This window comes from Podarcis raffonei, chromosome 14, assembly GCF_027172205.1.
Source record: "Podarcis raffonei isolate rPodRaf1 chromosome 14, rPodRaf1.pri, whole genome shotgun sequence".
NCBI classification, from domain to species: Eukaryota; Metazoa; Chordata; class Lepidosauria; order Squamata; family Lacertidae; genus Podarcis; species Podarcis raffonei.
Window position 1 is genome coordinate 3,392,945 of NC_070615.1, and position 27,092 is coordinate 3,420,036.

The 27,092-nt window shown below is 42.6% G+C and overlaps 1 protein-coding gene across 3 annotated transcripts in view; it reads right to left on the bottom strand.

The window, feature by feature from the left end:
* OTUD7A (OTU deubiquitinase 7A) overlaps positions 1-27,092 on the bottom strand; it is a 120,636-nt gene that overhangs the window by 66,264 nt on the left and 27,280 nt on the right. For 2 of the 3 annotated variants that reach the window (XM_053365428.1, XM_053365424.1), the window contains exons 2-3: positions 25,222-25,340; positions 6,047-6,178 (exon numbers count right to left, since the gene is read on the bottom strand). The gene's annotated coding sequence lies outside the window, so the exon portion shown is untranslated. The remainder of the gene's footprint in view (positions 1-6,046; positions 6,179-25,221; positions 25,341-27,092) is intronic. The other variant, XM_053365425.1, reaches the window with a different exon arrangement.

A 27,092-nucleotide genomic window follows, 5' to 3' on the forward strand; every position in this document is an offset into this window, starting at 1 on the left:
GGATTCAGGCTCCATCATGGGACTGAAACCACCTTTGTCACACTAGTCAATGATCTCTGGCGGGCTAGGGACAAAGGTGAAAGCTGTTTCCTGGATCTCTCAGCAGCCTTTGATGCCATCGACCATGACATCCTTCTGGACAGTCTAGAGGGGATGGGAGCTGGGGGCACTGTTATACTGTTCCGCTCCTTCCTCTTGGTCCATGTCCAGAAAGTGGTGATGGGGGATAAGTGTTCAGACCCCTGGGCTCTCACTTGCGGGGTGCCTCAGGGTTCCGTCCTCCCCCCGCGCTTTTAACATCTATATGAAGCTGCTGGGAGAGATCACCATATAACACTGATCCTTTGGCTCCCAGTATGTTTCCCAGACATTGGCTCCCAGTACGTTTCCAAGCATAATTCAAAGTGTTGGTGCTGACCTTTAAAGCCCTAAATGGCCTCGGCCCAGTATACCTGAAGGAGCGTCTCCACCCCCATCGTTCAGTCCGGACACTGAGGTGCCTTCTGGCGGTTCCCTCACTGCGAGAAGTGAGGTTACAGTGAATCAGGCAGAGGGCCTTCTCGGTAGTGATGCCCGCCCTGTGGAACGCCCTCCCATCAGATGTCAAGGAATAAACTATCTGAAGGCAGTCCTGTTTAGGGAAGTTCTTAATGTTTAATGTTTTATCATGTTCTAATATTCTGTTGAAAGCCGCCTAGAGTGGCTGGGGTATTATTATTATTATTATTATTAATTGTTATTAATTGTTATTATTAATAAAATCTGAATATGAGACAACTACTTTTTGCACTGAGTGTGAGAGTGCTACTAAGGTAATATGGCAGGTTGTATCCATTTCACTTGAAGTGTCATGGTAAAACCTGCTAGAGATAAAATACTGCGGTGCTGGAAGTTTTGCACTAAAATTACATGCTTTTCTGTGGCCCTGCAGAGAGAGGCTTGGCAGGAATAGGATCCAGCTTCAGTAAAGCGTGAGAAACTCAGGGCCAAACTAAATGTGGCATTAACTGTACTGATGTAATTTGGGGATTCTTAACTATGAATGGGATTCAGTGGGTCTGTAAAGGAAATCCATTTCTAATGCAATTTTGTATGTGTTTATGTCCATTTTTCTGGAGAGGGGGTCCACGGCTTTATTTCCCCAAAAATAAGAACCACTAAGGTAATTAATGTGCATTTTTTATGTAGACAATGTCCACAAGGAAGCCTGAGCCGTCTTGGGACCAAAGGTGAGGTAGGGGAATTTGATACTTTCTCCCTGCCATGGACTTGGGTAAAAAACACCTCTTGACAACAACTGAGGTTTCCTATAAAGTGATGCAGTTTCTGAGTTGTCCATCCTCTTTCCTCTTCTTTCTCTTTTTTAATATCATTTTTATTATCCAACAATATTTCAAAGCATTTATCATCATATACATTTTTTTTAACATACAAAGTTTCTTCTTGACTTCCCACCCCCTCCCTTCCTGATGTTTGCTTTTTAGTCCTTCTTATTAGCTGTTTTGTAAGAAGTCCTTTCTCTTTTCTCCATTCCAATCTCACATCTATTAGATTGTGGACCTGTGGGCAGGGACTAACTCTGCTTAGAATATAAGTACAGCACTTTGTATGTTTACTGCTTAGCGTTTTTTAGAAGCCTCCCCTGCTGCCCTTTTGAAGCACGAGACGCTAATGTAATAAATAATACTAACAAGTGATGTTAGTATTATTTTGTACATCAATTACTTATTACTGCTACTACTAATAGCAATATTATAGCCCCATTCAAATATGTTGCAGGTAGAGACCCACATTTTCCAACTCACCCTCTCAGAAATGCAAAGATAGTTTGTGTATTAACTTTCACATTACACACAGAACTGCAGAAGTCCAACCGACTAGCAATTGCTGAAGCCAGCTTGCTGACAATGCAAATCTTTTCAATCTTCTATGGAATTTCTATGGAAATGTGAATAATGTGACATGAGTGACAAGTCTCATCACTGTCTTTAAGTCCAGGGTTGAAAAAATGTCAGGTATGGTTTCTGGTCTTCCTACGCCAAAACACTACTCTGTCTGTTACCCATCACCCTAGACCTACCATATGAAAATAGTTAAGCATGTAGTTAACTACGTGAACTTTGAATAAAACCACCAAAACCATTATTTCTGAGTGTAACGAAATTATATCCATAACTCAAGATAAACTGCACAGCCTTAAAAACCTGAGCTCACCCTAAGTACTCTCCATGATCAATAAATACCCTATTTTATAGTGTCTCCTCTCCCACAAATATTATGCCCCAACCTTCTATTTCAAATAATTATACCCTGCCATTCCTCAATGAACCTAAGACAGTTAACATCAATAAGTTAAAATAATAATGAATTTATGAACTTACTCTGACTTCTGAGCCATCCCTAACCCTTCTGTGTAGGGAGTGAACATGCTCCAATGCTGCACAGAAAGATTTGCAGATAAGAAAGGTATTCCGATTTTGAGCAGGAATGCTCCCCGTTGCCAAGCAACACTTCATTCACTCATTTGCTCACGTGCTGAGGACCATTTAGTGACTCCACTAATGGGTCTCCTACCTCACATTCCAACCTCTTTAACATGTCCTTCACTTACAAGGCCGTGCCATGGGAGAAATGTGAATGAAGGCATAAGAATCACTCCCAGGACAGGAGCAGGAACCACTTTTGGCAAAAGGGGCTACAGAAAGATCCCTCCTAGCACTCAAGCCTCCCCACAGGTATCTCATGCCCTTCATGGCAAGATTTAAGTAGGAGGCGGATTGTGTGCACTCACAAACCACAGCAAGTATTAGCAGACATAGGAGGAGCAGCAGCCAGGTGGTCCTGTTTTTCAGGAGGAGGGAAAAGGACACAATTTGTCGTTTCTTACTCTCCCCAAACCTCTACTTCCCCACTCAATGTTTATTCGTTTTATTCTTTATTCATTATTTTAGGCCACCTTTGCATCCCAAAATGTCTAAGCAGCAAAGAGCTTAGGCTCAAGGCTGGTAGCCAGGCCCAACTTTCCTATGAAAAAAGGGAGCAAGGTTTAATGTCTCAAACCAACACTGCTAAAGGAAAGTCCGAGGCAACCAGACCCAAACCTGAGCACTTTAGAATTCACCCAACATTTGGCAGGAGGGGAGGAGTAGATTTTGTTATGGGGTATTTATCCTTGCACTCTAAGGCACAAAAATCATTTGGGTTTCAGATTAGAAATCAGCCCATAAGCCTTCAAAAATTACATGGATTGCAGGATATGCTAAACTAGCAAGTCCCAAACTGGAGAGCTACATTGCTATCTATAGCATTGCCATTAACACTACAGTGTAGTGTTTCCCAAAGTGAGTGATTCTAGGAGGTGCTGGAATAATCCAGGGGACAGTAGCAGCCTTGGTTGCAATTTGGGGGCATTGAATAAAAATAAGGGGGCGGTGGAAGCATAAAGAAGAGAAGAGAATTAAAAAAACCTGTTTGTACATGCTTCATCTGTTCTGTAATGATGCCTACTGCCAGGTCAGGCACCGTTGTGGGACGGCGACAATGCCTCCTCTGGATCCAGCGGTCATGCTGGAGGCGAGGAGCTTTCCTGCGAACAATTTTTGCCTTCCCCCAGGCCCAGGAAGTGGATCACAGCTTGCCTACCTATTTAGCCAATGGTAGGCAGGCTGCAGCACCAGCCCTGGTCCTGGGGCAGATTGGACTGAGCAGGAAGGCTTCACTCCAGTCCACCCCATATTTCCACCCCCCTGAGAATAGGGCAGTAGGGCAAATAAGTTTGAGAACTCTGCTAGAGTGCTTAGTTAAGAGCTGGTGGAGTAATGAGCCCTGAATAGGAGCAATGTAGAGCTACAACCTTCATGCTGTTTCATCCTAAAGGTAAAGGTACCCCTGCCCGTATGGGCCAGTCTTGCCAGACTCTAGGGTTGTGCGCTCATCTCACTCTACAGGCCGGGAGCCAGCGCTGTCCGCAGACACTTCCGGGTCACATGGCCAGCGTGACGAAGCTACCCTGGCGAGGCAGAGCCGCACACGGAAACGCCGTTTACCTTCCCGCTATAAAGCGGTCCCTATTTATCTACTTGCACCCGAAGGTGCTTTCGAACTGCTAGGCTGGCAGGCGCTGGGACCGAACGACGGGAGCGCACCCTGCCGCGGGGATTCGAACCGCCAACCATGCGATCGGCGAGTCCTAGGTGCTGAGGTTTTACCCACAGCGCCACCCGCGTTTCATCCTAACATACATTAAACTCAGTATCAATGAACATTGATTTTTTTCCCCCCTTTTAAATGTCTAGGAGCTAAAAAAAATTCCTCCTAGCTCTCAAGTAAATCATTTTCTTTTCAAATTATTCATCTGAAGAGGTATTTAATCCATTTTCAAAAACAGGCACACTATAAATTGCTGGAGAGTCGCTTTAAAAAGCCATATTCCAAAATTAGTTACTTTCCCTGATGAGAGCAAATTGCTCTTCAGATTACATGCTGATCACTTCTTTGTTTTTAAAGAGAGGAATTTTTAAATTTATTTTAACCTTTTGCTTATTTTATTGTGCTTCATTATCACTAGAATTCATTTGTTTCAGAGGGATAATTAATATGAGATTCAAAGCATCAGCTAAAGGCAATAACCTGCTATTTTGCTTTACAAGGCATCAAACTACTATTCTGAAACATAAAATATACACATTTGACTACTGATTATATGACACACCATGTGAGCTTAATTTTCTTCACTTTCTTGATCTCTCTGTCCAAATAAAGAAGTACCAACATCCCACCCATTCTGAACACAATCCTACCTCCTTCCCTGAGAAACTGCAGTGCAAAAAGCCCCGATGTTTGTGTAACCCACTGATAGTCTGAGCTTGCACAGATAAACCGCTCAAAGTCATACTCCTAGGAGATGGCTACATCCATTAAAAGCACCAGGCTTCCCCCAAAGAATCCTGGGAACTGTAATTTATTACTGGTGCTGGGAATTATAGCTCTGTGGTGGATAAACTACAGTTCTCAGGATTCTTTGGGGAGGTTATGACTGTTAAAGTGCTATAGATGTGCTTTAAATGTATGCTGTGGGTGTAACTCTTGTGTCTGGAAAGAATATAATATAAATTGGTTGTAAATGAACATCAAATAAAGTTTGCCACCAAAATTTTCCCTCCAAAGAAGCATTTCTTAATGCACCTCTTTTTCTCTGCTATATTTTACTCTGTGGGATACAATGCAATATATTATTCTTATTAAGAGTAAAGGTAAAGGGACCCCTGACCATTAGGTCCAGTCGTGGCCGACTCTGGGGTTGCGGCGCTTGTCTCGATTTACTGGCCGAGGGAGCCGGCGTACAGCTTCTGGGTCATGTGGCCAGCATGACTAAGTCGCTTCTGGCGAACCAGAGCAGCGCACGGAAATGCCGTTTACCTTCCCGCCGGAGCGGTACCTATTTATCTACTTGTACTTTGATGTTCTTTCGAACTGCTAGGTTGGCAGAAGCAGGGACAGAGCAATGGAAGCTCACCCCGTCACAGGGATTTGAAGACCACAGCGCCACCCTCATCCCCTTATTAAGAGTATCATATGCACACATGTGAACATTTTCATTCTGTAAGAAATGACATAACTTTGAGAGATACAAACAAAAAACAGTATACATCATTTTTGTTTAGTTTTTGAGGATTCCCAAACTGTTGCAAGTTGTGTTGAATCATTAAGATGAGTTTGGATGATACAGAAATAAATAATCAATCTAATGCACTGAGCATATTAGAATCCCAGAAAGAAAAGCAGGGGATAAAAACTAAAATAAAACAGTTAACACAGAGACACCACCACTGGTTTACAGTCACATGGTTTGGGACAATGCTTGTCACAAGGGGCAAATGTTCATTTCCTTCTCTGGGATCTATTTCTTCAATATGTTTTATTTAAGAATAAACAGCAGCCGTCTTAACCTGCTAAAATTAGTGCACTTGTTTAGGCTGTCTGCTCTTCATCCCAAAATAGCTAGAGAGATTTTTAAAGCTATTGTTAAGTGGTCCATTTGACTTACTTTCAGTCGACTTTAAGTAACAGTTTTGGGCGGCATGTGTTAGATGAACCTTATACCACTTCTTTTCAATGAAGACAACAGTTCATTTTTATCACAGTAGAGTGTGTGAATAAGTTGTGTCCCCTGAGAAATCTGTAAGGAAACAGAATGCCTGTTAGTATGAAATTCATCACGCTACCATATTCAGCTTAATGAATGCACTGTATTAATGACAAGCAGCATCTGGGATTCAGCTGCATATATGAATAATCAGTCCTCTGCCATGCCTTTGCTTTTTTGGCTGTCCAGTGCAGTAAGTAAGAGATGCTTGATTCTTGCTTTGCAGCTGCAGCATACAAACAATAAATGAGACAACTGTCTAGAACAGCAAATAAAAAACCAAGAGGTGAATGACTCAAATGCTTGCTGTGGGATCTTATATCAAGGACTGGTGATTTCATGTGCATTCATGAGGGATTTGCCTGGAACCAAATGGCTAGGAAACATTTTCCTAGCTGTTCCAGTATTTCTGGCTCAAGACTGTAGTCTAGCTGGCTACTAAAATCTATTAGTAGGTGACAGGTATAATTTTAGTGGTGTACATTTATGGACTGCATGGAGTTGTATGGACTGGGCTCAGGAAGAGACCTGTAATTATTTTCCTGTATCATCTCCATAACCAGAAATAAGGGAGCTAACAAATCCGCTTGTGTTGTGTGATGACAGTGCAGCAGGTGCTAAAATTAATGATAAGATAATGTCAGGGCAAAAATGAAGAGAGCTTTGAATGCTCTCTGTATTCAGACCACACTCAATAGCTAGATAACTAAAAGCATTTATTCCCTATTAAATACAGCAGAAAAATATACACACAACAACATGTACATCAAAATAATGCCTGAAAATCCTTCACTGGTATTGCTCCCACGTGAGAGCTTTCTCTGTCCAATGCTAATTTGATTATTATGTTCACTTTGCAAAGCTAATTAAAAACAGCAATAGGATTAGACCTTCAATTTTAAAACACTCAGTACTTGATTTCTCTAACAAAGAGTGGAGGAGAGAAAATGAATACGAGAGCCCTAAGAGGTAGGCTCCTACCTGAGCATGGGCAGTGATAGAGAAGGATTCTGATCACACATGAAGGTCTTTTTCTTTTCTAGTACTTCACAAATTCTAGACTTGATCTTTGTATGAAAAATATATATTGTGGATAAATGTTGTACAAATTTGAATCCAGTGTAATTTCAAAGTATTTTTTTAGAGCAAGTATGGATACAACAGCTAAGAATGTACAAATACTAGATTCCAGAAAAGTTTCTATCAAACCTGTGGCAATTTGAGACTAAAACTCAAGTTGATTAATTGCATTGATTTAATCCACTAGAGGCAGTATAGGGTAATGGCTAAAAGTGAGTCGGGAAGCTCCTGGTTCCAGTGTCACATCAGCCACAAATTTAAGTAATGCTCATGGCAATCTAAGCAATTCCCTTCTTATTTATTGATAGCCTTAACCTATCCTAGTCATCAATTAAAGATATGACAATGAAGTCACATGTCTTACTCATTGACCACATTGAAAACAACTTTGTCAAGGCAGACCAAGCTGAGTATCTATATTAAATATTGCATCCTTGCTTTAAACACCACAATTGTCAGGAAGCAGCTCACAATTTTAAATTGCTTTCCGGTAAACAGATGTATCCCAACTAAAATGATCTTATTATGAAACTTAGTTCACAAACTAGCTGAAGAAAAAGATCTTTGTCTTTCACGGACTATCTGTCATGATCAAAAATGAGACAATAGCATGGATGGGGGCACCGCAGTCACATTTTACCCTAGTGGAAAACACTGATGCAATTTCTGCTAATGCTTGTTTACACATAGGCCTAAAGTTCAACAGAACAACATGCAAGTACAGATAGCACTGCTTGGACGTAGGTTAATCCAGATCTGGGGGAAAGCTCAAGGACTGCCTCTCCCCATACGAACTGACCTAGGTCCTGCAATCATCATCTGAGCCTCTTCTTCATGTGTCTCCACAAGAGGTCCAGAGGGTGGCAAGATGAGACAGGGCCTTTTCTGTGGTGGCTCCCCATTTGTGGAATGCTCCCCCCAAGGAGGCTTGCCCGGCCCCTCATTACATATCTGTAGGCGCCAGGTGAAAATGTTTCTCTATAACCAGGTGTTTGGCTGACTAAACATTCTATGGTCTTTTAAATGTGTTTATGGGAGAGAGGGCTACTGGATTGGTTGGTTGGTTGGTTGGTTTGGTATTTTGTGCTCTCATTTTGCATTTTTATGCTGTGAACCACACTGTAATCTTCCAATTAAGGTCAGTATAAAAAATTAATAAATAATAATAGGAATAAATAACTGTCTTATCCTAACGCACAACTCTGTATATGCCGCAGTTCTACAGGAGAAAGCAGGGAGAAGGCAAAATGTGTTATTAGGTCAAGGAGAATTAAAGATCTGCATGTGACACAGTCTGAGGAGGCAAGATGTTAAGCAGAAGGTCTTGCAGCAAGGATGGACCAGGCAGCCTTTTGAGTCGCTTTCAGCTCCCTGATGACATGGCCTTCATTCTGTGACCTCATTCATTCATTCAGTACCAAGCAGCTGACCAATAGATAGTGTAAGATGGGAAAGTCTGATAGCCAGAAATAGAACAAAATTGCTATTGATTTGAAAAATAAGCCTTAGGAGAGAGAATACATGTTCACATACATGTACACACACACACACACACACACACACAAGCAATTGCGACAGGAGAGCTTTGGCTAAAGAAAAAACAAATCATTTACACGTTACAGGTTATGTCATATGTTGGAGTGCAGTGAGAAGTGTCTCTAAACTGGAAGGAAAACAAATGTGATTCTAAAGCACACAGACATTCCTCAGGAGACCTAAAGGAACATGCCAGGAGATATAGAGAGTATTTTAGTCCTTATTCAGTAGTGCCAACGGAAGTCTAATCTGCAGTTTTAAAAAAGCCTTCCCCCCCCCCAAAAAAAGTCCATACACAACGTATAAGAGTAGAAATATGAGTATTCCTACTATTCTCATCTAGGCTTTCTTTGTGTGATTAAGTATTTTTAAAAATAATAATAAGCCAGGTAAGAATTGCTGACAGGGTAGATGAAATATTATAAATAGATTTGGGACTTCCGGGGTGGCGCCATCGGCAATGAACCAGAGAGACCAGCTCCGCGCGAAACGGGTCTTTTCCGCTACGGCGAAGCGGCTCCCTCTGAACCAGAGAGACCAGCTCCGCGCGAAACGGGTCTTTTCCGCTACGGCGAAGCGGGGACCCTTTAAAAAAATCACAGGCGGATGAAGCCTGTGACCATGGGACTCGGCGGGCACCTTTAGCGCCCCCCCAACCCGCAAAGAAACCCATAAACGGGCTCCGAAGCGAAGAGGGGTGTGTGGCGCGGTGCTGTGAGTCTACTGCTTTTTCCATGGAGCGAAGCCGCATAGCCGTTGACGGAGAGTGATGCCTTTTTCCTGGGACAATTTGGCATCTAAAGAATCACCCGTGAGTACTTAAAACTCGAACAATTGGACTTCAAATAAGGATTGGCCAGTAGAGAGGAATTGGACTTAAAATTTATTTCAATTTGGTACTGAAACGGGAAGGTCTAAACAGGAAGTCAGCCTTCCGTTTCTTTGTAGTCAGAATAAAGCAAAGATAACGTAACTAGAGCGTGGAACCCCCCCCCTTCGGTAGCAGGAGAAGAAGGGGGACCTTTTTTTGGATTGTCTAAACCTGCAGAAGTGAGTTTAAAGTAAAGTAACTTTCCACCGTCCTGATCCTGGAGCGGAGTGTCAGGACTGACGTTTGAAGCTCATTGACCAGAGACAAATGTTTCTGACAGATAGTTAAAAGAAAAGTAACATAGTGACTCCATTGTTTCCTTTCGCATTTCAAAGGAACAAATATTGACTGAATATTTTAAAAAAGAAACTTTGTTGCTATTGTTCTTAAAAGAAAGAATAAACAAGTTGTCCCCCTAGAGCAGGGGTGTCAAACTCAAATTTATCGGGGGCCGCATCAGCAGTTTGGTCACCCTCAAAGGGCCGGTTGTATCTGTAGGACTATGTAAAGGACATGTAAAGTGGAGGTTTCCTGTGTAGAACGGCCGGCGCCGCTAGAGGGCAGACGTTCTCTGGCTTGTAGGCTGCCGCGCATGCGCTGAAGAGGCGGCTTTCTTGTGTAAAAAAAAAAAGCGAGAATAAAAGGTGAAGGCTGGCGGCCGGCTGCAGCTACACGGGCCACATGACGAGGTCTGGTGGGCCGGATTCGGCCCGCGGGCCTTGTGTTTGACACCCGTGCCCTAGAGGGAGACTGTGAAATTGTAACCAACTTCAGGAGCTTGCAGCTGTTACAGATTACAATCATGGGAAAGGACTTGTGACCTTGCAGGACAATGTTTTCAGAAGCTCTGTTGGGTGCTTTCTGTAAAATAAATGCGCTATTGGATCAGCTAAGCCAGAAGACGGACTTGATGACTAATGCGACCAGAAATTTTGAACAGGCAGTAGGAAACTACACGGAGCCTACCCAGGAACTAAAACAGGAGTGTGCTATGACAGCACAGATGAGAGAAGAGGATACTGCTGAATCCTGGGTGTCAGAAATGGAGGGAGCTGCTGCCCTGCAGGATCATGAGCCTTTGGATTTGATAAATGAATTGGGGAAAAACCAGGCTTGGAAAGATAAAGTTAGGTTTGGTTTGGAAATGGGGGGTTGGAATGACCCTCCCATGCCGGGATGTTTGGACTTTCTGAGTCTGATAATGGGCCGTCAGATGTTTGGAGCTGTGGGGGCTTTTAATTTTGGAGAGAATCTGAAACAGGTGTTTAAATATCACATGGAGTTTAGTCTGGACTATGGAAATGGGGCTGATCTGTTGAAAAGGGTCAAAAATATTACTAAGCTGGAGTTCCTACGAGTGGAAGGAAAATATGAAGAAGAGCCGCGGAAGGGACATGGAAGAGACTTGAGGGCCTCGGATATAAGGACACCAGGTTAATGCGCTAGATAAATGGGACAAAAAGGACTGACAAAATCCGGAACCAGGAGGAAGGGATGCTGGATGAAGATTGGATTGTTTTACTTGTTTTTCTTTTATCATTAGGACTGCTTTAAAATAATTGATGAATGCTAGAAAAATGTTGAAATGGAACTACTTGGTTCTAGTAAAAATGTTTAAAGAATTAGGTTAATGGTATGGTTATGAGAAGTCGGTAAAAATAAGATTTAAGTTTTAAGTTTCAAGGTTTGCTATAAGACAAGATGAAAATAGATTAAGATAATGTAAGGACAAAATATTATGAATTATGGATAGGATTTGCTGTGATAATTATTAACCAGGAAACAAGAAAGGGGAGGAGGAGGAGGTCAAAGAAAGAAGGTAACGAGTTAAAAACTTGAGAATGATGGATGTATTTTTTCTTTTTATTTTTTTGTTTTGTCTTTTTTCTGTTTTTTCTTTTTTATAATTTTAAAAAATCTTTAATAAATATTATTTTTTTAAAAAAGAAATATTATAAATAGATTTGTGAACACATTTTAGTCAGTCTTAAAAATGGCAAGGATCTGATCATATCAGATATCATCAGTAACATGATATGTTGAAATTAGATAGAAAAAATGTTTTTTCAGACCAAAGTTCACAATTCAAAAAAGAACTCTTGCAAAACAAAGATAAACTTTTGTCTAAAATGTATAACCTGTTATTAGAATGGGAAACAAAACACGAGCTAGTTAAAGCCTCAATGACACACTGGGCAATAGATAGAGGACACAAAATAGATTTTAACCTCTGGGAGAAACTTTGGAAAAACCACTTGAATTTTACAGCATGTTATTCTTTGAAAGAGAACTATGTGAAAATGATTCATAAATGGTATCTAACTCTGAGTAGGCTTGCTAAGATTTACAAGACAGAATCAGGTAAGTGCTGGAAGTGTAAAGAGGTGGAGGGAACGTTCTTTCACATGTGGTGGACATGTATTGGGAAATGATTTATAATAAACTGATTTATTTTTTTAATTACTTTCCCCCCGAAAACAAAGTCCTTTCTGCTGGGGATAACTCAGACTGAAATCCCCAAGTGTCAGAAAAGGTTATTTATGTATGCAACAACTGTGGCCCGTGTTTTGTTAGCCCAAAAATGGAAAGTGAGCGAGGTCCCAACTAAAAAAGACTGCCAACTTAATTTGACAGAATATGCACAACTTGCAGATTTAACATACAGAATAAGAGAGCAAGAAGAACATACATTTAAAGAAGATTGGAAAACGTTTATTGAGTATATGGGAAATAACTGTGTACAGCTGAAAACACTGGTAACTTTAAGATAAATTCAACAGAGTAAATATTTTTTTACGAATGTAATAGTGGAAAACTGATTGGAATAGTTAATGTAAAATATGCAGGGATGTAAGATACAAAATGAATCATGGAACAAGAAGAAGGGAAGTCATTGGATATGATAAAGTTTAACCTCTCCTGCACCTCTACTTCATCTGCGGAAAACAGTACCAGGAGACTCTTTCAGGTGGTCTGGAATCTAACAGAACCACCTTTGCCATCAGCATCTGGTGCAGACTCTAAGATCTCCTGTAATGACTTCGCAAAGTTTTTCACAGATAAAATTGCTGAGATTCTGAAGGAGGCAGACACCACAGTGGGGGCACAGCAGGGGTGGGAGAGTGTCAGAGCTCTGTCTAGTTACCGTATTTTTCGCTCTATAAGACGCACCAGACCACAAGACGCACCTAGTTTTTGAAGGAGGAAAACAAGAACAAAAATATTCTGAATCTCAGAAGCCAGAACAGCAAGAGGGATCACTGCGCAGTGAAAGCAGCAATCCCTCTTGCTGTTCTGGCTTCTGGGATAGCTGCGCAGCCTGCATTCGCTCCATAAGACACACACACATTTCCCCTAACTTTTTAGGAGGGGAAAAATGAGTCTTATAGAGTAAAAAATACGGTATGTTGTATGGAATCAATTCCAACCTGTTGCCTCTGAGGATATTGATGGGCTTCTTAGATGAGTGAAACCAGCCACCTGTCTCCTTGATCCTTGCCTATGCTGGCTCATAAAAGTGATCCAGGCAGGGCTGGGCAATGGGTTTTGTGGGGTGGTGAATGCTTCCCTCTGTGAGGGAGTCTTCCTGGATCCCCTTAAAGAAGCAATTACTAAACTGCTTCTTAAAAAATATCTTTGGACCCAGCAATTATGGTCAATTATCACCCAGTCTCAAATCTTCCATTCTTGGGCAAGGTGATTGAGCAGCACACCTGGAGGATGTGGACCATTTGGATCCCTTCCAGTTGGGATTCAGGCCCCATCATGTGACTGAAACTGCCTTGGTCTCTGGCAGGCTAGGGACAGAGGTGAAAGCTGTTTCCTAGATCTGTTGGACCTTTCAGAGGCTTTTGACACCATCGACTGGACCATCTAGGGGGACCATCTAGGGGGGTGGGAGCTGGGGGCACTGTTATGCAGTAATTCCACTCCTTTTTTCTGGGCCGTGACAAGAAAGTAGAGTTGGGGGTGAGTGTTTGGACCCCAGGGTGCTCACATGTGGGGTGTCTCAGAGCTCTGTCCTCTCCCCCATGTTTTTTAACATCTATATGAAGCCGCTGGGAGAAATAATAAGGGGGTTGGGCTGGGTGTTCACCAGTTTGCAGATGATACCCAGCTCCACCTCTCCTTTAAATTGGAACAAGTGAAGGTAGTGAATGTCCTGTGTGAGTGTCTGGAGACTGTTGGAGGATGGATTAATGAACGAATTGAGGTTGAATGCCGACAAGACATAAGTACTGTTTCTGGGAGACAGGGGATGGGCAGGTGTGGAGGACTCCCTGGTCCTGAATGGGGTAACTGTGTCCCTGAAGGACCAGGTGCACAGACTGGGAGTCATTTTGGACTCACAGCTGTCCATTAAGGTGCATGTTAATTCTGTGTCCAGGGCGGCTGTCTGCCAACTCCACCTGGTACGCAGGCTGAGACCCTACCTGCCCGTGGACTGTCTCGCCAGAGTGGTGCATGCTCTGGTTCTCTCCCACTTGCACTCCTGCAACACGCTCTACGTGGGGCTACCTTTGAAGGTGACTCAGAAACTACAACTAATCCAGAATGTGGCAGTTAGACTGGTGACTGGGAACGGCAGCCAGGATCCTATAACACTGGTCCTGAAAGACCTACATTGGCTCCCAATACATTTCCAAGCACAATTCAAAGTGTTGGTGCTGACCTTTAAAGCCCCAAACAGCCTTGGTCCAGTATACCTGAAGGAGCATCTCCACCCCATCATTCAGAGTGGACACTCTGGCAGTTCCCTCACTGCAGGAAGTGAGGTTACAGGAAACCAGGAAGAGTGTCTTCTTGGTAGTGACGCCCAGGCTGTGGAACGCCCTCCCACTGGATGTCAAGGAGATAAGTAACTATGCAACCTTTAGAAAACATCTGAAGGCAGCCTTGTATAGGGAAGTTTTTCATGTTTTATATTTTGGAAGCTGCCCAGAGTGGCTGGGGCAACCCAGTGAGATGGGTGGGGTACAAATAAAATAATAATAATAATAAATTATTATTAATCATATGAAAGCACAAGTAGGGGAAATTGTTTATGTGCATGTTCTCTTTCGCAAAATTACAGACCAGTCAGAATGTTGGATATCTCTTCTAAAATATATGACTTCAACAGCAGATATCCTCCAGTTATATTTTGTGTGAACAGCAAGCTGGATTTAGTAATTTCTATTCCACTACTGATCACTGCTATACTTTGCCCCATCTTGTTGGGAAAACTGTTGAAAACAATGAAATGCTCTTTACAGTGTTTGTTGGCCTATCATAAGCTTTTGATTCAATAGACAGAAATTGTCTGTGGGCCAAACTGCATGCCATTGATATAGACCCTAGACTGCTCATGCTTCTTCAAATTACTACTGTTAAAATCAGTATAGACAGGAATGGTCTTTTAGCTAATCCAATCCCAACTATGAAGAGAGTTAAACAGGAATGTGTTTGAGCACCCCTCCTTTTCAGTCTTTATTTTAATGATCAGGATAAATTGCTTGGTAAGTGAATGCATGCCCACCTGCCATAGGAAATAGAAAGGTCAGTATACTCCTATATGCAGATGATATGGTTATATTATCTCTGACCAGGTGTGGTTTGAAAAAGCAGATGGACTTGCTGACTAACTTCTGGGAGAAGAACAAATTAGCATTAATTTTACCAAAACAAAAGAGGTTGTATTTAGTAAGAAACCTCCCACATTTAAATAGTTAATTCTAATTATTCAATTGACTAAATCATTTTGTTTTTAGGGGTCCTTTTCACAGTTATTTCCTCTTGGAAGGCTGATCAGGATGCTTATCTCAGGAAAGCAAGATATCTTGTAGGAGCTGTTCTGAAGTTCTTCTTATACAAAGGGAAGGCAAATAGTTATAACAGACCTTAAAAAATTCTTTAAGGTTATTATTTCCATGTTATATAGTGTAAAGCTTTGGGGTCTCAGTCAATCATTAGTCCAGGAATTGAAGGATGTTCAACATTTATTTCTAATGATAGTATTGGCCGTCTTCGTTGGTATTCCTTCTATGGGTTGGCTTTCTGTCCAGACTAGAATGCGAGTTTGACTCTTAAAACTTTTGTAACAGAATGCTAACTCTGTCATCTTCAGGTCTAGTTTCCCCAGGTTATGGCATACCCATAAATTCTCAAAAGCAAGTTACTACTTTACATACAAGAAGACTCTTGAGAGTCCCATGGACTGCAAGAAGATCAAACGCATCCATTCTTAATGAAATCAACCCTGAGTGCTCACTGGAAGGACAGATCGTGAAGCTGAGGCTCCAGTACTTTGGCCACCTCATGAGAAGAGAAGACTCCCTGGAGAAGACACTGATGCTGGGAAAGATGGAGGGCACAAGGAGAAGGGGACGACAGAGGACGAGATGGTTGGATAGTGTTCTCGAAGCTACCAGCATGAGTTTGACCAAACTGCGGGAGGCAGTGGAAGACAGGAGTGCCTGGCGTGCTCTGGTCCATGGGGTCACGAAGAGTCGGACACGACTAAACGACTAAACAACAACAAAACTTTACATACAGTTGTCAGTGAACTTAATAGTGAGCTGATTATGATCTAATCAATGTTTAAATTTCAGGTATAAATGTTTGGATATGAGAGAGCTTCTATGATTTATATGTTAACTATTCATTCCTTGAGTTTTTCCAGGCTGTATCCATGTATTAAGACTATCAAAATGCTAACTATCTGTAGTTAATTACTTTGGCTCCACATAAAATTGCTTCTACAGAATTAAAAAAAGTTATGGCCTCTGCCCTTCTAGATGGCTCTTTGAAGAACTATCCTTTGAAGCAGTGTTTCTGTATGTTTTGTAAAGCATTCTCATGATCTGAGTTTAGCTGCAAAAAAAAAGTTACATGACGTAAGTTTGTGTGCTTTTTGCTGTCAGATAGGAAAATTATATTACATTGCATGCTTCTCTAACTGCATTGGCTACCAGCTGTTAGGATTCTTGCTCTGTGCTTGCAGTCATGGGTTTGTTTTGTCACATAGTGGGAAGTGACAGAGACAGGATGTTTGGATTACTGTGTTTCCGTGATGTAGGACTATTGTCCTTTGTTCTTTCTCTTTGCTGTCTGATGAGAAATAGGAAGGAGCTAAGTCAGAATGCTCTGAGTGTATTATACTGTATGTAAATAAAGTAGATTAGCCAAAATGCTGTGCTGCTGTATTTGTTATGCGAACCGCTAATACTCTGCAGGTTCCGTAAGTGTCCTGATGCCTCTTGGTATCAGTCGCTGTGATGTTTGGGCTGGAGAAAGCTTTTGAAGCTCCCGAACGATCGACCAGGAGGGAGAGAACATGCCAGTAGGGCATGTGTCTCTGCCAGGGTCCTACACACAAGTAGGACGATCCTAACACCAGCTAATTAAGAGCCAAATATGGGGCTCAACTCTGAATATCTTTTTTCTTTGTTATAGCTTATAGCTAAGCAAAAAAAAAAAATTGTTACTACTACTACTAAATATTTGCATGTTTCCCTATGAAAGCAATTCTTTGAACTTTCAAAAGCAATATGTCATACAGTGGTACCTTGGGTTAAGTACTTAATTCATTCCGGAGGTCCGTTCTTAACCTGAAACTGTTCTTAACCTGAAGCACCACTTTAGCTAATGGGGCCTCCAGCTGCCGCTGCGCCGCCAGAGCATGATTTCTGTTCTCATCCTGTAATTCTGTTCTAATTCTGTAACCTGAAGCGTATGTAACCCGAGGTACCACTATATAGTTATACAGTTTTGGTATTCATCCACAATCTGCCTTTAAGCTTAGACAAGCTGCTGCCTTACATGGCAATGGGGTTGTAATTAAGAAACAGAAGGTATTTTATACTGTACACTTAAAGCACTATAGAAATTATAATAACAGCAACAACTTTAAATGGTTCTATCACATTGCAGAACAGCTATCATTGTAGTAATTGTCACACATAGAGGAGGTAAAAACAACGAATAGAATGCTTTTAACCTCTTATTAAACAAAATGTAAATGATTTCCTCAGACATTTCTCCAACTACAAGATTATAATGAGCTAAAGGAAGAGGCACTAGAGGACTGACGCTGACAGTATCATATGAAATTGGTAAGAGGTGTTTTTTTTCAATACAGTGGTACCTCGAGTTACAAACACCTCAGGTTACAAACACTTCAGGTTACAAACTTTGCTAACCTGGAAGAGTTACCTTGAGTTGAGAACTTTGCCCCAGGATGAGAACGGAAATTGTGTGCTGGCGGCGCAGCGGCAGCAAGAGGCCCCATTAGCGAAAGCACGCCTCTAGTTAAGAACAGTTTCAGGTTAAGAATGGACCTCTGGAAGGAATTAAGTTTGTAACTAGAGGTACCACTGTACAGTGGAACCTCAGGTTGCGGACGTAATCCGTGACAGAGGCACGTCCGCAACCCACAGCGTTCGCATCCTGAAGCGCTGCGTCTGTGCAGGCGCGATTTGGTGCTCATGCGCAAAGCGCGATGTAGCGCTTCTGCGCATGCGCGAGCAGCAAAACCCAGAAGTAACCCATTCCAGTACTTCCGGGTTTCCTGTGGTCCACAGCCCAAAAACACGTAACCTGAAGCATCCATAACATGAGGTATGACTGTATATCCTTAGTATACTGTACAATATAATTGGAAAAGCAGGACTATTGAAGGTAGACACCAAGAGGGACTGCATCAGAACTATTGCAGCAACTAAATGTGGTAGTGACATGGTAATGCTTAAGCTTATTTCACTTCTAGATTTCAAGAACCAATTCAACTGACAAATATTTATTCATCATTCATAAGCTTTGTTACCATGGGCAATAGATGTGCCATTATCTTGGTAATATTTTTTGCTGGCTTTGGTACACTTAATTTCCAACCAAAATATAAACAGATTTTTTCTCTCTGTGTGCACAAGTCTAACACTTATAACCCGGGGGCAGGGGATGGTGAGGACACCTGAAATAAAAGATAGTATTGGGGAAGAAAATGCTGCGTTACTAATACACATGAGGTCAATATTTCGGTTTCCTAATGTAGTTATTTTATTTATCTTGGCATATATAAAAAACATGACATTGAGTTCAGGGCCTGAAATTGCTTGTGGTTTTGAATCTGTTGAATCCTAGGAGCTGGGGATGGTGGAGAGCACTCATCCGAATGTTGGACACTGGCTACAAGCTTGTATCCTTAGTTCATTTGTTCTCCACTGTGCCCACTATTATTGTAGGTCACTTCTTGGCACTATTCCAGAAGAAGAAACCAAACCCATTTCATCAGTACTGAAGCTTTTACTTACAGTAGGTTCGGCTCACTGAGATACTGCTGAGGTCGTAAAACCTTTTCCTAAGGAAATTTATTTATCACATATCAGAGTCATAGTTCAACTCAGCTTCACTCTCTTTTTAAAAGAAAAAAATCTTATCAGAAATGAACACATCTTTTCTAAAAGTAAGTTTTTGTTAGATGAACATCAAGCTAGATACTGAAGGAAGAAGTTAGCACAGAGTTGTAAGAGTTAATGTGACATTTTTTGCAATCACTACCAAGATTTGTATGGCATATGACAGCTTTTCAAAGACACAGCCCTGCCTCTGGTAATCTCTTCTTGAGAAACTTAAGCCTGCAAAGCTTAAAATCTAATTCTGATGTATGCTGGTTGTCCTTCTGTTTGAAGGTTTTATATATATATATTCCCCTCTGTTCACCATGTAACTTAACAAATAATTTTAAATGGAATGAGCATTTTTTTTACTGTATACAGAAAAACAAGGTCTTACACAATTAGTCCCATGAGATTTGTGTCAATTGACATGATAGCATATATAGTCTTAAAGAAACAAACCATTATTGCCAATCTTTTCAATACAAAACATTTTTGCTAATAACTCTTGACATTCCATATCTTTCTGCTCCTTCTTTTTTGCTTTGCAAGCCACTACCTCTCTCAATTCCTCTTCTAAAAAAATTAGAGCACAATGAAGATTTTTAAAAAAATATCAGATATACATTTGGACACAAACGACCAGTATAATGGTTACTTGATGTTGAAAACAAAATGCTGCAAATGCATTTTTTACAAGTAAGTGATAAAAAAAGGCAAGCTAATCACCCAAATACCATAGTAATGCAATTTATTTTTCAGTGTTATGCATATCTAAAATGTGTCACTGATTTCTACAATTTGATGTTGCTACCCTGTAAATATTTTTCCAGACTTGCAACCTTGTGCAATCAAGTAAACAGTCAAGAGATTTAAGTATAAGACCAAACTGGAAGGCAATGGGTAGCCTCAGATGTGGTTTCATTAGTGAATGGAGAGAAAAAATCCCAGTTAATATGCCAAGAAAACGAAGAAAAGTGGCATTATATAAACAGACAAAGGAAAGGATGCAGCTGCAATGTGTGTTATCAAGAAAAAGCCTCCTGGGTGCGGAAGATAAAAACTGGGTTAGGGAGCTTGATTTGCTGGGACCGTCCACTCTATAAGCAATTGTCTCAGTTGTCTAGAGCAGGAGTCTGCAACCTTTTCAGAACTGGGAACCACTTTTCATTCCACCAGGCAACATGGGACCTATTTTCAGCCTTTTCTGGCCTTGAATTACTCTCTCTTTCAGAAACAAGAAGACCCTTGATGGATTAACAGCAGAGATTTAGCTAGAGCAGCATCCTGCTTCCCACAGTGACCAATGTCTGAGTAGCCAAAAAACCCCCCGGAGATTGGAGGCAAAGATCCTTTCCTTCTCCCCAGCAAGTAGCACTGTGTGGCTTACAGTTTCTGAAGGTGGAGGTTCTACGTAGTCATCATGCCTAGGCTGATTATTTTGCTGTTTGCTTCAACTGCAAGTGTGGGGAGGGCAATTCCAGTTCCTTCACAGCTATCCACTGTGGAAGCCGGTATTGGAACCACCTGATAGATCTGGAAAGCTTCAAAATAAAAGTGTGTAGGGACAACTCTGATTTGTGCAGGGGTTGCTTTCTGGGTCATCAAGCATGTTAGTGGCGCACACAGAAGCCCGCCCCATGAGGCCCCCATTTTGCCCTCTTCCAGATCCAAAAACAGCCGGCACATACACAGCTCACATGTTCTCTGAACACACACAAAATGGGGGGTGTCTGTATGAGGAAGGCCCCAACCTCCAAGCAGGACTTCGTGTACAGAATAAATGATGAAGCCCTGGCCTTTTGAGCTTGTAAAACAAACTTGTTGAGGATTGAATGCCACCCACTGATCTTTTTGTGGGGTGGGGGGACAATATATGAAGGGCCTGGAATATTAAATTGAAAAAGGTAAGACAGATTCCTCCAGATTTCTCAGAGTCTGAGTCCTGAGCTTTATCCCCAAGATCATGCTGAAAAACAATTGGGCCTGGGGTCTGAGTGATATAGATTTATCGTAATTAATTTGAAGGCCAGATATTTCTGCATGACCTTGAGGAGACTCACTACAGCAGCAATAAGGAAGACAGCAATGTTGTCTGCGAAGAGACTTAAGGGGTGGGTGTTACAATAAAAATAATAATTTATTATTTATATCCCGCCTATCTGGATGGGTTTCCCCGGCTACTCCGGGCGGCTCCCAATAGAGTATTAAAAACACAATAAAACATCAAGCATTAAAAACTTCCCTAAACAACGCTGCCTTCAGATGTCTTCTAAAAGTCAGATAGTTGTTTATTTCCTTGACATCTGACGGGAGGGCGTTCCACAAGGCGGGCGCCACCACCGAGAAGGCCCTCTGCCTGGTTCCCTGTAACTTTGCTTCTCGCAGTGAGGAAACTGCTAAAAGGCCCTTGGAGCTGGACCTCCGTGTCCATGTCAGTGGTACCTGGGGTTAAGTACTTAATTTGTTCCCGAGGTCCGTTCTTAAGCTGAAACTGTTCTTAACCTGAAGCACCACTTTAGCTAATGGGGCCTCCTGCTGCTGCAGCACTGCCGGGGTTTCTGTTCTCATCCTGAAGCAAAGTTCTTAACCCGAGGTACTATTTCTGGGTTAGAAGAGTCTGTAACCTGAAGCGTATGTAACCTGAAGCGTATGTAACCCGAGGTACCACTGTACTGGGCCGAGGCCATTTAGGGCTTTAAAGGTCAGCACCGACACCTGAAACCGGTTTAAATTTAAAATGGTGAGAGCGAATTTAGAATTTCCGATCAGGCAATGTTTTGAGAATTCCTGGCATGCCACAATGCCGGCCCAGCAGCCTAGATGGCGGCTTGCGCCTCCCAAGCCTAAATGTTCAGGTGAGTAGTGAGGGGAGGCACAAACACCACATTTCCATGTGGCTGCCCAAGACAAATGCAAACAGCACCAGCCTGAGAAATCTCCAGAGCGGAGGGCAGCTAGTGGTGCGTCCACAGGCTGAATAGTGACTCCTGGTAGCTGCTGCTTGCGCGGCAGGCAGGAGATCATTAAGGCAAGCCACAGCTGGCAGTTCTGGAGAGGCCAGCAGCTCTCCAGTGCCCTGCCATGTGGCACCTTGGCTGATGCACTCCGCCCGGAGCAGCACCGCCCATCCGGCGTCAACAGGTACCCAAGGTACTATTTCTGGGTTAGCGGAGTCTGTAACCTGAAGCACCTGTAACCTGAAGTGTATGTAATCCAAGGTACCACTGTATATTACAATGTTGGAAAGCAGGTACAGTGGTACCTTGGTTCTTGAACTTAATCCATTACAGGAGTCCATTAGACTCCTGAAATGGTACAAAACCCAAGGTGAGGCTTCCAATTGGCTGCAGGAGCTTACTTCACTCAATCAGAAGCCGTGGAAGCCACGGCAAACATTTGGCTTCTGAAAAACTTTCGCAAACTCACTTCCGGGTTTGCAGCGTTTGGGAGCCAAAACGTCCAAGTACCAAGGCATTCGAGAACCAAGGTACGACTATCAGCCAGTCCTAGTGCCTGGTGAATTTCGAACACTCTTAGTCTTGAGGCAAAAATATTAAAGCTGTCCCAAGAGACACAGCACAGCTTGTATGCCATTAGTTTTGCTCCAGAGCAAAGGTACTACCACTATCCCAAATGCTTATTGTCCTTCAGCCGGGAACTCTGAGCAACCTCACGTGGCATTCTGCTATGTTCTCTTCCAGATCTGTCCTGTAGTAGACGATTTTGGGGTCTGACCCCATTTGCCTTTTCCCCCCCCCCTCTTCACTGGGTGGGTAAATGCTTAAGTTATGAGTCTCTAGCTGATGAGTCTGAATATACATGATTGTACTGTAGAGCTTAACGGTAGAGAATGAATTTTGTAGTGTGTTTCAGGTGGTGAGCAGAAGCATGGAAGTATGCGCAGTGGTCAGTCAGTTTCCTATACAGTGGTACCTTGGGTTAAGTACTTAATTCGTTCCGGAGGTCTGTACTTAACCTGAAACTGTTCTTAACCTGAAGCACCACTTTAGCTAATGGGGCCTCCCGCTGCTGCCGCGCTGCCGGAGCACGATTTCTGTTCTCATCCTGAAGCAAAGTTCTTAACCCAAGGTACTATTTCTGGGTTAGCGGAGTCTGTAACCTGAAGCGTATGTAACCCGAGGTATCCCTGTATAAGATAATGCTTATATGTGGGTCCACTATGTAGTTGCACACAAGTGTCTGGAAAGCTAGTATATTGTGTGGAGTGGTCCAAGATCACTTTGCATTGTGGCTAAAATTCTTGCAGTCCTGTTGTTCAAGTGTCTCCTCTTCATGAGTTCAGAGGATAAAGATGTCATCATATTTCAGATACAGGAGAGGCTTTTGAGGACAGGAGACAAGAAAGCATTGTTCTAAGTCAACCATGAAGGCCTTGGCATAGTGTGGAGTCAGGCCTGTGCCTGTAGGAGTGTCACTGTCTTGAAGATGCAAGTTCTCCCAAAACTGAAGTAATTGAGGATAAGTACGAAGTGACAGTGTTTGGTGGCGAGATGTACTATAGCCCCATCAGGGATTATATTTCTGATGGCTTGCAGCCAATTTTAAAGAGATATACATTGACAGGGCAGATCAGCATCACGCCAGCCAATCTCTTCAGTTCATTTAATTTCGTTCTGGCCAATAATAGCAAGACTATTTCAGATTAATCTTATGGAGTTTTAAAACGAAAATGATATGCAAGGGAAATTATATTCATCATAAGGAGATAAACTGCTGCCTTATACCAAGTTGGACAATTGAACTAACTCAGGATTGTCTATTCTGACCAGCAGTTCTCTGGAGGTGTTGAGGCTTGAACCTGAGACATTGGGCATGCATGGATGAGCCAAGGCCTTCTCTTCCCTTTAGCCAAGCATGTGCAGAAAGGATCAGAATTACAGGTACAGAACTAGGAACAGGAAGGTGGAGGTAGTTTTAAAAAGTAAAATACAACAGTCCCTGAGCAAATTGAACCTAAAGACAAACTGTGGAGCCATTTGTAGAATTACATTGTCTCCTGGAGCACAGCAGTTTCTGGAATACTGCATCAATAGTAATTTGCTTTAGTACATGAGGGGAAAAGCAGTCTTGGACAATCAATCAAACAGCACACACTTACAGGAATGGCAAAAAAACAACAACCAGAAGTGAACACCACATGCTTAGTCATCAAAAGAAAATCAATGTATACAAAGGAACATTTAAGGGCCATTCTCTAGAATCTGTCCTACCCCAGAAAACTATGGCGTTCAACTGCACAGTGTAAATTCTAGGAGCTCAATACAACTACAAGCCAGAGAGAAAGGAAGGCGGGGAAAATATTAACAAAATCTCATCTTCTAAATTGCCACATTTTCAAGTTCAGTGAAGAGTCTACAATTCACAGGAACCCAACAGAGAACATAAGCCTGCAATACTCTTAACAGTACAATTCATTCCTGGTTTTATTATACGCTGCTCATAGCTTTAAGTCAAAGGGGAATCTCTGGTGAACAACTGCTGAACCAGCATCAAGCCTTTCCTGGATATTAGTGTTCAATTTCTCCATCTTGGCCTTGATAGAGCTGGCCTTTGTAGAGTGAGGTGGTTGTGAAAGTGCAAGGTGGGGCACTGTAGGGAAGCCTGAAGAGTTGTTAGTGGTAGTAGATTCCTGCTAAACTATCACTTTCAAAACCTGTTTATAAATACAATTATAGAGAGCAGGCAGTAAACAGAGGCACACTTATTTGATACATATGTCAATGGAAGCTTTGCAAACTACAGGTGAAAGTGATCTTCATTACATATATCCCCTTCTGATACAGGTTGTTAGGAATGAAGTATCAGAAGCCTATCTCTAAAGGCACGAATTGCTGTTATCACTACTGCTAGTTTCTTTCAGTGGTTGGCTAATGGCCAACCAGTTAGTGCTCCCAAATAGCTCTGTGCATACTACTGGCAATCTGTAAAGATTAAATTTTGGACTCAGCTACATTAGTAAAGAAAAAACTTTTTATTTGCATTACCACCCTGTGACACCAGGTAGCGCTGTGGAGTTCCATCTTTCACCTACACTTGAAGCTTTACAGCGAATTTTCCTGAAACAATTTTTTTATGTGTCTAGATCCAGCTTTTGTTTGATTTTATTATTTGCATTTAAAATGTCAGTTACACTAATATACTAGCAATGGTACACAATGAGTAAAGTTATAATAATTGAGTTCATCACTTACGGAAATGGATTGTGGAGGAAAAGTCACTGAATAACTACAGCTATCCATCTGAGATCTGCACAAGAACAAGCCTGCTTTCACACGCTGCTCACAGAATCTGAAGATGTCAAAGCCCTTTCCTGTAAGAGAAGCATTTAAGAGAAGTACTTACTTTTTATGCAGTCTTCAGTAATATAGAAGAACAGTTATATTTCCCAGCACAGTAAGAACGCTCAGACAATTCTGTTTTTAAGTCCTACTAAGGCTATGCTGTGGGACGCAGGTGGCGCTGTGGGTAAAAGCCTCAGCACCTAGGGCTTGCCGATCGAAAGGTCGGCGGTTCGAATCCCCGCGGCGGGGTGAGCTCCCGTTGTTCGGTCCCAGCGCCTGCCAACCTAGCAGTTCGAAAGCACTCCCGGGTGCAAGTAGATAAATAGGGACCGCTTACTAGCGGGAAGGTAAATGGCGTTTCCGTGTGCGGCTCTGGCTCGCCAGATGCAGCTTGTCACGCTGGCCACGTGACCCAGAAGTGTCTATGGACAGCGCTGGCCCCCGGCCTCTTGAGTGAGATGGGCGCACAACCCTAGAGTCTGTCAAGACTGGCCCGTACGGGCAGGGGTACCTTTATCTTTACCTTTAAGGCTATGCTATTGGTATGAAAAACAATGTTTAACGCAAATCCTAATACCCTTTCTATTTCAACCAGTGTGTTCTCTCTACATACTGAGCTGAACTCAACCCCACAACATTCTCTTTTCTGCCACTTATAGCTTAATACAGGCATTCCCAACCTTCGGTCCTCCAGATGCTTTGGACTACAATTCCCATCATCCCTGACCACTGGTCCTGTTAGCTAGGGATCATGGGAGTTGTAGGGCAAAACATCTGGAGGGCTGCAGGTTGGGGATGCCTGGCTTAATAAGACAAAAAGCAGTCCTAACAACAGAATTTAAAAATCAGTTTTCTGCTAGTTATACACAAAAAACGGGGAACACCATGCATAAGAAACACAATCAACCCCTCTTCCTTTCCATCTGGCAATTTGCATCACATTCCCACTTAGTCTCTATTAATGTATTAATGTATTTATTTCTAAAAAGTATATCCTATCTCTCCAGCACACTGGTCATCTATCTATGCAACTGTTAATCAATGAAAATGCACAACAGTGTTGTTCAATAGCTTATAGTATTAAAATTCCAGTATTAAGAATAGGGCTGGCTGATATCTGTTTTCCAACATCATAATAGACCACCAGCTAAACTTCGCGATATGGCGGTATATGAAGATGTCGGGAAGGAAGAAGGGAGGAAGAAGGCAGTTGCCGGCCAAAGAAACCATTAGCATCACCGTGCGCAGCTTCTGCCTATTCCTGTCAAGGCCAGGCAGGCAAATCCGCAGCCTCCTCCAGCGCCCAGCGCACGGAAGGAACCCAGCCCCACAAGGCACAGGGCAAAGACTCCTCCTCCTCCTCCAGCGTCTGCCTGTCCGGGCTAAGGGACTGAAGCAGGTGACACAGGTGGCCGGTTTCTTTAAACTGCTCTGCTGAAGGGTGTGGGCAGCCGCACGCCCCTCAGCGGAGCAATTTAGTAATAAAGCCCCCACTCTGGCTCACATGAGCCAATGGGGGGGGGGGGCTTGATTGGCTTAGAAGCAGGTGGTTCAAGGAAGCCCGCTTCTCAGCTGATCAAGCCCCCTGCCTCCAGCTCCTCGGAAAAGTCGGAGTGGGGGCTTCGCTAAAGTCGCACGCCCCTCAGTGGAAAAGTTTAAGGAAGGGAGGAACAAGCTGCATGGGCTCCAGTGCCTCCCCATGGCAGCGTGCTCCTCCCTCTGCGGTATGAGGGCCAGAGCGCTGTGGCGACTTCACCCTCCGGTGGCAGAGGGATTCAGGA